A 12,719-nucleotide genomic window follows, 5' to 3' on the forward strand; every position below is an offset into this window, starting at 1 on the left:
TTTCGGAGCCCTGGGTGACTCCTTTGAGCTTGGTTGGTTTGTGTTCAGTTGCTCTGCTGAAGAGATCTGACCCTGAAATTTCAGGGCCACCTCCTGAACTCCAAAATCTCTATTCATCAAGACAAAATTCTTAATAAAGTCACTGGGAATTTTCCTCTGACTTAAGGATATCAGAATTTTTTTTTTCAAGAGGATGGTTTAAAGCATATTTATCACCAAAAATGGGAATTTCAGTCCCCATGGAAGACATTCAATTTGCCCAGGTTTTATGGTAGAGGAGCTCAGCTTCTTACTGTTTTAGCACATTTTCTGACTGACATGTTGTAAATTGAGATTTTTTTCATTTCGTTTGGGCAAGTTTGTTTTTGCACGTGTTTTTCTTTCCCAGCGTTTTTGCAGGTCTGGGTTCCACTCCTGCCATTGTCATGCCTTCTTGAGGAGTATCCAGGGAACATTTTACACTCCCAGACTCCATAAATTCCCTGGGCTGATACCAGAGGCTGAGATGTATGCACTTGACTGAGACATTCACCGGGGATTTGCTGAGGCCAAAATTAAATCAGGTAAAGCTCTAAGTTGAATCTGGGTCTCCTGTGTCTCAGGTGAATGCAGTAATGTGTTTATTCTCTACAGCTTTTTCTTACAAAAAGTTAAAGTTCTGAAAAATATTTCTCTGACCTTCTTCCTAACAAAAAAAAAAAAAAAAAGGCAAAGGCAGGCTTCCATGAATCAGTATTTTCCAGTGATTTTTTTTTTTTTCTCAGAATACTCCTGCTTGGTTGTAATTGTTTTATTAAAAGCACCTTTGCTTTGGCTTGTGTCTAAAAATATAAATTCTACTTAGAAGATGAGAAGTGCCATGTACAAACCAACAAGGAACACGCTTCGGAAGTTACACACATCTGAACTAAGTGATCCAATAAATGTGTTAACGAGCAGAATTAGGAAAATAAACTGCATTAGTAGCTCAGATGGGTCGATGTAAGTTCCCTGTACACTTCCCTGTACCTCTTTCCTGTCTTTTTACTCTCCCCAGTGCAGTGTTTTTCAACTCTGTGGCCCAGTCCTGAAGTGTGGCTCTAGCCAGAGTGAGTCCATTCTCTGTCCTGGGGGTATATGTTTCTCTGCAGCCATGAGCAAGGCTGTGCACTGCTGCCCCGAGAGATGCTGTGTAGCTGTGTGCACTCCTGTGCTTCCCCATCATGTCACAGGGAGTTTGAAAGCCACATTGGACCATGCTAATGGTGGTCAGAGAGCAATTCTGTGTGTTTTACCACTCACAGGGAAATGAGCAGTCCTCTGTACTCCTTTGAAAGCAGCAATACTTTAAACTCCGGAGTTGGTCAAATCTGTGAATGTTTTTTGCTTGGAAGTTGAGGGCCGCTGTCCAGGCCTCCCTGTTTGATTCCCATACAGACGAAGAGTTTGGTGTGTGGCTCTTCATGTGTGTATGTGAACCCCACCTCTAGCACCAGTTAGTACCCAGGCTTGGTGAGAGGAGAAAACAGAAAAAAACTAATATTTGGTCTGAAGACATTCTGATATGAATTAAGCCTTAACAACAGCTTTCCTCTGTCGTAACAAGAAATATCCATTGTTTTGAGGCAGGATGTTGAAGTATTAGATACATGCAGAATTCCCCGTGTTTAAATTAACCCCTTGGTTCTCATAATAAAGTCAGTCTGAAAAATTCTCATAGCCGTACCCCCGGGTTATGTGATTGTGCCCATCCTGCCTCTTTTGCTCCTTACAGCTCATCAACCCTCCAACTCTCCTACAGCTCTCATTCCTCCAGTCCCCCTACAAAAGGGAAGGAAGGTGAAGCCAGCAACCAGGATGGAAATCCTCAACTCGAGCAGTCAAAAAGAGACAAGACAGGGTCACAAATGTACTGCTTGTAACAACCCTTTTCTTTTCAAAATTACTCAGTTGTGCAGAGAGACATGAGGGAAAAAACAAGCATGGCTTTTGTTGATTTTGAGACCATATGTTACGCTATCCTTAGAAGGGAGACTGCACAGTAAAATTTGGGGGGGGGGGGGATGTTAGTGCAAAAGAATTAAATTAGAAATGGGGATAATAATGGCATGGAATGTGATGCTGGTTTGTCTTCTACCTCCAGCTGTTGCACCGAGAAGGGAGGGAGTCCCGTCTGCACACACCTCTTGCCCAGAGTGCCAGAGAGTTTGGACCCAGGTGTCTGAGTTCTCCCACAAAAGCTCTGCTGTGCACGAGGAACATTTCAGGATACTGCTGCAAGCGTGAGTGCATCCGTAATTCTGTTTTTGAAGACAAATCATTTCAAGTAGAGTGCATAGAGCTCATGACACAAGCACATCTGGATTTCAGTTGTTGATCTGAAATATTCACAGTCCAATATGGCAACAGCAGATGTTGGATTGACAGTCATAGTAAATGTGAATGATCACATCAGAAATCCCATATGTAGCTTAGCTGAGAGCAACAAAGCCTACCTGCCCACCCTTGTTTGTGCTCTGGGGTTAAAAATATTTGCTTGCACACCTAATGTTAGTCATTGCTTTTTTTTTTAGGTATAGAAGATTATTACAACCCTTAAAAAGGTTTAGATGCAAACTGGTAGGAATTGAACTGACTCCCTTAATCAGAAATACTTGGTTTGAAATGAAACATAAAAACCCCTCCTTTTTAAAATGTTTAATATTATCATATTTTGTGCATAGTAAGCCCTGCTGCAGAGGTCAATGGCATCAAAATTAGTAGGTTGATCATTAAGAGACATCGAGCACCCTGTGCCTTCTGCTGAGGTACATAGAGGCTGCAGAACTTCTGACACCTTTGAGGAAGAGCAGCTGAGGAAAGAAAAGCATTGCTAAACACGAGTCAAGGGGTCCATATAAAGGGCACATGATTTTTCAGAAGCTTTTAATTTCCACAGGATTCTCACTTTGAGTCTGAGTTTCGTTGGTGTGAAAACTGCATGCATGTCATTCTTTAAGTATTAACTTAGGAGTGTATCCACAAACTGGAGGGTGCTGAAAAATACTTTGGATTATCAGAGTACTAATGTCACTGTCTTCCAGAGCAAAATCCTTCCAGACACAACAGCTGAGACCAGAACTCTTGTAGAAGAGAAGCCCAGGCCATGTCCCCTTTTCTCTCTCCCACCCTCCCCCCACAGCCTCTTTGATTCCTGAACACTCAGATCCAGAGGACCATATTCTGTTCTTGATCCCAGCCCTTGGTACAATGGTGCTGTGAAGGTGTTACGACTCTCCAGCAGTCTGAGGGCTCCAAACCAAGGTAACAGTTTAGGCAGTGTGCAATTTTGGAAGGAGGTGATAAGTCCTTGGTTGGAGTTCCCACCCTTGCAGCTCACTGAGCTATGGAGTTCATGGTTTCCCCAGGCAATTCCACAACTGGGAGACTGAATTGCCCACACAAGTGGGCATAAAACTGCTGGTCTCAGGACTGTCCATATCTTGCATTTGGTAGCAAGGTGCACCCTTCAGGGTGCACCAATGAGGTGCCTTGCAGAATGTTTATGATGTTCTAATAGAACCATTTACTGAGAAGTAAAATAGCTATTTATGTTAATCTGCAGCATTCATTATTGCATCAGAAACAATCTGTTGTTACAGGAGCTTTCCCAACATTTGCTTTCATGAGGATTTTAATGCAGAATCCGTTATTAGGAGGGAATTGAAGAAAGGGATTTCAGGATGAGTGAAAGATGGTGGGTAAGAGGTTAAATAATTAAGGAAACAATTATGCATGGGCTGAAGATAGAACAGTCATCCCAAGGTGTGGAAGAGATTCAAGACAAAGTTGAAGACAAGGTGAAACCAGTAAAAACTGTGTTGGCCACAGTGTTTTAAATCAGGTGAAACAACAGAAAGAAAAGTTTGGAGAAAAATGAGAAATTTCTGAGGAAGAGCTGGAGTGAGAGGTAGGAACAATTCAAGTGCATTAGGAAAAATGTACTGGGGAACATGGATAGCAGGGAACGTGTATGGTTTTTATGTTACAAAAAGCACATCCTAAACTGAGCTATCTCAGACTTTAAAGTGAATCAGATTTTGGTTAATTTCCTTTCCTAGAAGAGGATTTTATTTCTGAATAGGCAAACCTTTAAAATCGTAAAGAAGAAAAAGGAAGGATGGATGAAACATAAATCTTAAGCAGAACTATAAACTGTTCAGACAAGGCATTTTTGTTGGATTATGTAGCTCATATCAGATAGCAATAAATCAATCCTTCAAAGACAAAAGACTATAGAAAGAAGAATAAACCAAAGACTCTCCAAATAACAAAGGCCAGATACACAAAAGTAACTAAGGAGCTGAAGAGGCAAATAGATGCCTGGCAGGATTTTAAATGGGATCATTCAACACAGACACTCATCACCTGCTAGTGATTATTGGTGTCTTCAGGCTCCTTCAGGCCCAGACACTTCCTTGACTAAGGTTGAAATTCCCATCAGCATCAGGGAAACTAACTCACAGCCTTAAAATCTGCGTGGTTGGTATATCTTCCCTAAGTAAATGGAATTTAGTAGTGGATGGCTTTGAGCATTGTGAACGTTGACAGTACACATCTTACTACAGTTCTGTCTTTACTCTCTGGGGTCATCCCCCTGAGATGTGAAGTTCTGCACATATTTATTTACCTTCCTTGCTGTTCTAGGCCTGACTACATAGAATAATAGCTTCTGGAGAAAAACTGTGGCTTATTGGGTATGATGACAGAATTCTAGCAGTGGGTACCAGCCACTAATGTTAGTTAATACTCACTTGCTCTCACCCTTTGGAAATTAATTTTCTGTACTGAAAATTCCTACATTTAGGGCAAAAAAGGCCCCATTTCGGTGCTGCAAATAGCAAAATCTGTACCATACTCTGTGCCTGTGCCCTGCAGTCCCAGTGCCTTACTGTTCAGATCATCCAGACCTTTTACAGCATGCTCTGGCATGTTCCTAACCTGCACACCTTGGCCTTCTCCCAGTGAAAATCAAAGAATAAGAGAAGATTAAGTCTTGGGGCTCATCCTGACGTGCAGGCAGAACAGTCATAGCAGCTTGGAAGTATTTCTAGATCCCATAACTAGAAGTACTGGGGACAGGTCTTTTTAGCTGAGCTTTACTATGCTAATAGTTATGTTTTCATCCAGGATCAAATTTGGCTGGTTTGTTTGTTGATATTAAATAAAAGGATGACTCGAGTCTTAAACTGTTGAGGGTGTGTGCAGGATATAGAAATGGATTCCTGTCCTACCTAAATCAGAAGAAATAAATGTATTGTAGATAATAAGAGGGGGGGGGGGGAAATAAGAGAAATTGCTGTACATCTATTTTAAAAAGCCAAGCAAACAAATATTGAGGGCACAAGATCTTAGTGTGACAGAGAATTACTAGAACATGCCAGACATGGTGAATAAAAGGCAAGCAGGCAGTGTTACTGCTGGAACAAGCAGAGATGTGAAAAATGCAGGAAAATTTGCAAGTCTTTATTTGCCAGTAGTCTGACAACAGATGATGATGACATATCTGTGAACATATGTTATGAAAAAAAGATTACTATCACAAGCTATGCAGTGATAGGGCCTTTGAATATTTTTAGCTTCAGTTCTAGTTCTGGTTGGCCTGTGTATCATCTTGAGTTTGAAAGTGGAGGTTAGTTCAGTCTCCCCATGGAATATTGCTCTACAGAATACTTTAAGGGAATTTATTCAGAAAGGAGTCTTGGCATTTGAATACAATATCATTATGACTGCAACCCAAGCCTATACAGTTTTAGGTTTGCTTCATCAAAGATTAATATTCTGTTTCTCAGATTTTGCAGACTTACAGAGTTCAGCTGGAAAAAAAAATTCAGAGTGCACCTGTTACAAGTTAAGTGGTACTTTTGTGTTCTTTCAAGTCCTGCTCCCCTTTGGCACCAGAGAAGTGCTTTTTTCATTCCATATCTTAGGATGTGCAATACCTAAAACAGGGCAGCATGGAACACCATAAAAATAAGTCTTCCTGCTTCAAAGTACAAAATATTTCCTGTTCAAAATACACTTATCTGTTTAAAAAAGAAAAATATGCTTTTCCAAAATGTTGTCTGTACATTAATCCTGCCCAAGGGCACATTTGATGTGTGCTTTCACTATTTACATGGCTTTCATAGACAACTTCTTACTTTGGTATCAACTAAAAAATGAATTTTTTTCCTAATCAAGGCAAGGACTGGACAGTGCAGCAGGAGTCTGTCCACCTGCTATTCATGACAATTTTTTCTTAAATAAAGCACCTTACTGATGCATTCCTTTCCACACATCTCCCAGAGCACAGTCATGTATTTTTGGTCTCACTGTTTGCTCTTAGTGCTCGTATGATCCCATTTTTCCCCCTCTTCTTCTTTAATTGCACCCCCTTAGTAGGGGTGGGGGGAAAAAAAAAGGTAACGTTTGCAAAAGGCAAATCAGTCCATGGGGACTGCTCGGATTTTAAGGGCAGCTGCTGTTCAATGTATCTGGTGTGTCACTTTCTGTTTTGTGCTACTGTTTTATTGCTGCTGTGGGAATGGAGCAAAAATAGCGGCTACTGCAGTTCTGTTGAATAACCATCAACGTGATTCTAGCCGATGTGTCAGTCCCTCACTGGGCAAAAAAATGTCCATATTTGATATCCACTACCCACCCTGACCTGTAAATGAAAATAGCAGCATGCTAAATAGCTACAGAAAAGCATGATTAGCTGGAAGACTCAGCTGATGTACATAGATGTGTTTGTGCTGCTATGCATGTGTGGGTGTGAGAATATCCCTACGTCTCCGGAAAGGCTGGTGTAAGTAAATAATTCATAAGGTGCATGCAGTGTATTTAAATGTTAAATACATTGGCTTTCAAATTCAGTGCAACTATTGAAACCTGCATTTGGCTACAAACATTCGACTGCTGCATATTTAAAGTGAAACCACTAGCAGTATGGAAATGCTGAGTAAAAATTGCCCGAGCCCCAATCCTTGACAAACCACCTAAGCTTGCCATTTTATCCCTTTGTGGAGCTCAGATTATCTTCCTCCCATGCATGTTTCAATTTGAGTGTAAAGTCTTGACGCTGGAAGTGCTGACTCATGAAACGGCAAGGAAGGAACGTTTCCGTGGCTGCTGCAGTGGCCAAAGTGGGGTGGAATTTACCCTGCTGTGGCTTCTCCTGCCCTCCTCGCTCCATCACCCCGTGTCCCACGTCCGGCCTCCGTGCCTCTGAAACTGCTGCTGAGAAGGAGCGCGACGGTGCTAAATACACCTGATAGCTGCTGGTTTGCACAGTCCGGCGTTGCATCCATCCGGATTGCTTTACCTCTTCTTTCTGTTCATCAGTAAAAGTTTATCCCGCGTCAAGCCAGGCTTGTCCCTGAGCCTGACCGGGCTTTTGTTCTCCCCAAGGCGCAGCAGCGCCGAGCCCGCGCGGTCCCTGAACCGGCCGCGTTTCCCCGACAGATGGCACTGCCTTTCTCTCGTACTTAGCCAAAAGTTTAAAAACATTTCGTTAAAAATAGCTGCCCCACATTCTTAATTGGCAATCCTTTTTCTATTTATTGTTAGGCACAAATCAAATGCTGTTTAGCTCTTGGGCGAGCTCAGTACATAAAAGCGTAACGTGAAACACACAGATATTTTCCTATTCTGTTCTGTATCTGCTTGTTATAGCAGAAAATACTGAGCAATTTGTGGTTTGTCACGGATATCTTCAGAAACTTAGTTATGATAAAATGTTATTTTTTCCATTATGAAGATAGAACCTTTTTGTTTAGTCTTAAAACTTGCTGTGTAGTCAGACATCCAGGTTTGCACAAAGCCCCTCCTTTTCACATAAATGAAGCCAATATTATTCCAGAAACTCTAGAGTTCGGCTACAGCAGTGGAGTGCTTAAGGCATTTAGCCCTTACCCTGGCTTCAAAATCTCCTGTGCTGGCAGGTCTTTCTTGCATGAGGGGATGGAGACACCCGTGCCAGTCCAGCTCTCTGAGCTGTGGTCCTCACAGTGCGGTCCTGATGCCCATTCTGGGGTCGTGAGGGCTTGCAGTCTCCTTGGGGCAAGCCCTCTCCAAAGGGGCTGGGAGCACTGCAGGAAAACGTGACTCCACCACACACCTCCTCCGACCCCTCCCGGGTCCCCGGGGTAATTCCCCAGGTAGTTTGCTCCAGCTCCTTACCGGGGTCTCCTGATCCCAGCTCGGCTCTTGCAGGGAGCGGACGGATGCGTCACCGGGGGTGAGCCTCCCTCTGCTCTCTCCTCAGCAAGATAATCATTTCTGTGGCCTCTTCTGGGACCCATTTCATTTCTGCAATTCCTTGGGCTATGCTGAGCAGAAAGGCCAAATCACTCCTTTACAAAATGAAATTGTAATGGCCTCCCTTTTTCCTAGCTTAGTCTGCACCTCGTCTTTCTTTTCGTGGCCGAGTTGTTTATGGTGAAGCAGAAGGAACATGTTTTGTTTTGCTTTATTTCTTTGCCTGCTCTTGCACATGGACAGATTGTCGGCCAGCTGCCCACGGTTTTACTCCATCCCACCTCCCCCCACAACGGTCACAGATTCAGTGGAGGTCCTGATCCAGACAAGCATTTCGTTTCCTACCGGAGCTCCTCCAGCCCTGTCAATAGCACTGCCCACAAACACGGTTTTGTGTGAGCTCGAAGGCGGTGGCAGTGCTGGCCTTTTAGCACAGATGCATGGGAGAAATTCTTTCTAATATGCATTCACGTCTCTCTCTCCTGTGACCTTCGTTTGCCATCGCTTTGCCTATTTAGTTAGTTTATTTGGTCCTTCTGAAGTGGTTCCTAATATTCTCATAATATTGGACAAGCCTCAATAATTGTATCAAATTCCAATGTTATCAGCTGGATTTTTAAGCCCCTTCCCCTGTTTGCTAACATATTAAACAGCGCTGTACCTAACACAGTTCTCTGAGTCACCTCATTGTCAAAGCAGTTGAAAGCCTTTTCTTCTTCTTCTTCTTTGGTGATTTTTACTTCCCAAGTTGGTTTTGTTCCCTTTGTCACTTTTTGTGATGAGGGCTATCAGCTGTTTTTAGAAAGAGCAGTAGATTAATCAGATATGCTTGTACTTGAGGCAGTTGGTTACATTCTGAGCCTCATTTTCTTTTTAAAAACTCTGCACTATTCTCTGTCTTTTATATAATGACAGTCTGGTTCTTTTCATACTTTATTTTTGTTTTAAGAGTTTTGTTTTCCTGGTGGTAGAGTTTACTAGGCTGAAATTTTGAAGGCTGGCTCAACATGTTTTTTAAAGCTAAGCTTTCCAGCAGCTGATGGTAATGAGCAAGGATGTAGGGGTTTTTAATTAGTTCCTTCGACACTTCCTTGAAAATATTTGCATGCACACAAGCCAGTTCTGGAGATCTGTTGCTCCTAAATGCAAATGTTGTAACACTTACTGCCTTGGTAACAGTCTTTAGTATTGATTTATTTTCCTTACATGGGAGAATAATGCTGAAATGACAGCTTAAAACCCTCTTTTGAATACAGGTGTAAATAAAATATTTGGGATCTTTGAACATATCCTTAAATACTCATTTGTTCCTCCTTCAGTCCTTCTGCTTCTTGGCTATGTGCCTCTGTGTGCATGTAAGAAAGTCTTGCTTTTATTCACAAGCAAATGGTCAAAAAATATTGTTTTTCCCAGACCTAGTTTCTATCTTGCATTTTTAAAGACAGTAGCACATGTATTTTTGTTTTGGTTTCACCTGCTGGGGGTTCCTCTGCTTTGAAAGCTAACTGGTAAACAGCTGACCACATAAACATAATATTTATTTTTCCTCGATTTCTCCTTCCTCTTTGTGTCAAAATATTCATACTCTAGTGAATGTATTATGATTTTGAGGCTTTATGGTTATTAAGGACATCTAGTATTATTTCTCGTATCATGCCAGTCATGTGATTTCAGCCCCAGGTCCCAGACAAGCTGCACTGTATCTTTTATAAGGGCACTCATTCTTACTGAAAAGACATCAGCTTATTATATCCAGTGCTCTCAAGCACTTAATTTTAACCTAATCCTTACTTTACTTTTTAAAAGAACACACGATTTTTTTCCAACCTGAATTTGTCTGCCTTCTCTTTCTTAATTACTTACTTCAGTGGTTTTGCTCCCTAATTGCAAGTCCACTGTTGTCAGGGCTTTCCCTTCCCGGCACTTCACTGACACTGTGGTGAGTTATCCCTGCCCTTTTCCTGGGGGTGGCCATCTGCAGTATGTTATGCACAGGTAAGGCTTCCACAATTTCAAATTATTTAGTGACTCATTCTTGATTCCCTTGCAGTATTCCAGAATCATCATTATTTGAAAATTGGATACCAGAACTGGACATAGCCATGCTGGTCCCACAGTGATACATACCTGTAATATCATGGTCTCCTGCATAATCATGCAGGTATTGCATTAACCTTAGCCCATAGATTGCATAGGGAATTCATGGTAAATTGATTTTCTGAAGTCCTTTTCAGTGTCACTGCATTTCAGGATATGGTATTCTGTGTTGTTAGTGTGACCTACATTCTCTCTTCTGACATATCTGACTTTGTGTCTGCCTGTATTAAAATTTTTTAAAATATTACTTCATTTTACAAGCTGATTCAAATAGCACATTATAGCTGACCATTCACGATCTCTCCAATGGTTATTTGATGAAATTTTTTCCTTTACATATCTATAAAGTAGCCAGTTTAAAATACTTGAAGTGTTTTCTCTCCTGGACAGATAAATATATTTTCATAATTCCTGTTCTGAATGTAGTCAAAAGGCATTTTTTTAAAAAATAATAGAAACACTGGAAATACTATTTGATACACCCATATTCAGATATGATGACCAATAACAATGCTTTTGTCAGTTTTTAACGTGTTCTACTCCTACACATTTTGAGTAGTGTTGTTCTTCAACAGAATGTGATGCAAAATCTTTTAAAAATATGAACTCAAAATATAAATGAAATTATTTTTTTCAACTGAATTTTTGACAAATAAAAAAATTATGTCAGCTTTTTTTAAAAAAAATATGCTTCCCATCTACTGACTAGGCATTATGTTCTCATTTTTCAACATTTCTTTTTATTCTAACCTATGGTAACTTCTCCAAAGAGTCACCTTAGCCACAGTTCCTAATCCAAATGGCCCTTCCCCACTCTGTGAATTTCTCTGTGTCTGCAGCTCTTCCATTTTGTCCAGGTGAAAAGCTGCTTTTGCCACCTTTGCCATTTGGAGATTGTATTTAAGCCCTTTCCCTGACCACCTAAATTCAGATGGTTAGCAGAATTTTTTTTCTTCTCCTGCCCTGCATCACTGTATATTCCGTGCCACAAGTCAGCATGAAGACTGGTTTATGCAATCTTTCTTTGCCTTCTTCCACCACACTCTGTGAATGAATTCCGTAAAAGCCTCTTTAAAATTCCCACCAGAGAAGAGATGTCATCTTCCATGTCAGTCTTTTTTCCAAAGTAACAAGCGATAGGACAAGAGGAAGGAGCCTCAAGTTACACCAGGGGAGTTTTAGGTTGGATATCAGGAAAAAAAATTCTTCACCAAAAGGTTATCAAGCATTGGAAGAGGCTGCCCAGGGCAGTGGTGGAGTCACCATCCCTGGAGGTACTTCAAAGACATGTCGGTGTGGCACTTAAGGACATGGTTTAATGGTGGAATTATCAGTGTTGGGTTAACAGCTGGACTCGATCTTTGAGGTCTTTTCCAACCTAAATGATTCTATGATTCTCTCCTCTCACACCATGACTGGCTTGCCAGTGCTGGCTTGCTAATCTAATTACGCTGGCCTGAGGATGCCTATCTTTCAAATCAGCATCACTTCTGTTGATCATAGAATCACAGAATCATAGAATCAACCAGAAAACACCTCCGAGATCATCAAGTCCAACCCTTGATCCAACCCTGCCGTGGTTACTAGACCATGGCACTGATGCCACATCCAGTCTCATCTTAAAAACCTCCAGGGATGGAGAATCCACCACTTCCCTGGGCAGCCCATTCCAATGTCTGATCAACCTCTCTGTAAAAATTTTTTTTCTAATATTCAGCCTAAACCTCCCCTGGCACAGCTTAAGACCGTGCCTTCTTGTCCTACTGCTGGTTGCTTGGGAGAAGAGACCAACCCCACCTGGCTACAACCTACTGTCAGGGAGTTGTAGAGAGTGATGAGGTCTCCCCTGAGCCTCCTCTTCTCCAAGCTAAACAACCCCAGCTCCCTCAGCCTCTCCTCATAGGACTTCTGCTCAAGTCCCTTCACCAGCCTCGTTGCTCTTCTCTGGACCTGCTCCAGCCCCTCAATGTCCCTCCTGAACTGAGGGACCCAGAACTGGACACAGCACTCCAGGGGTGGCCTCACCAGTGCTGAGTCCAGGGGAAGAATCACCTCCCTGCTCCTGCTGCCACACTGTTCCTGATCCAGGCCAGGATCCATTGGCCTTGTTGGCCACCTGGACACACTCTGGCTCCTGTTCAGCTTCCTGTCAATCCAAACTCCCAGGTCCCTTCCTGCCTGGCTGCTCTCCAGCCCCTCTGTCCCCAGCCTGTGGTGCTGCAGGGGGTTGTTGTGGCCAAAGTGCAGGACTCGGCACTTGGCCTTGTTGAACCTCATCCCGTTGGAACCAGCCCATCTCTCCAGCTTGTCCAGGTCCCTCTGCAGAGCCCTCCTGCCTTCCTGCTGATCAACACTCCCTCCCA

The 12,719-nt window shown here is 42.3% G+C and overlaps 1 long non-coding RNA gene across 1 annotated transcript in view; it reads left to right on the plus strand.

The window, feature by feature from the left end:
• LOC113995568 overlaps positions 1 to 2,330 on the plus strand; it is a 29,003-nt gene extending 26,673 nt beyond the window's left edge. The window contains exons 2-3 of the long non-coding RNA XR_005566942.1: positions 389 to 563; positions 2,123 to 2,330. This is a non-coding gene — a long non-coding RNA (uncharacterized LOC113995568). The remainder of the gene's footprint in view (positions 1 to 388; positions 564 to 2,122) is intronic.
• Positions 2,331 to 12,719: the final 10,389 nt, after the last annotated feature.

This window comes from Pipra filicauda, unplaced genomic scaffold (genome assembly GCF_003945595.2).
Source record: "Pipra filicauda isolate LSUMZ 115617 unplaced genomic scaffold, ASM394559v2 scaffold82_size2718185_pilon, whole genome shotgun sequence".
Classification (NCBI taxonomy): domain Eukaryota; kingdom Metazoa; phylum Chordata; class Aves; order Passeriformes; family Pipridae; genus Pipra; species Pipra filicauda.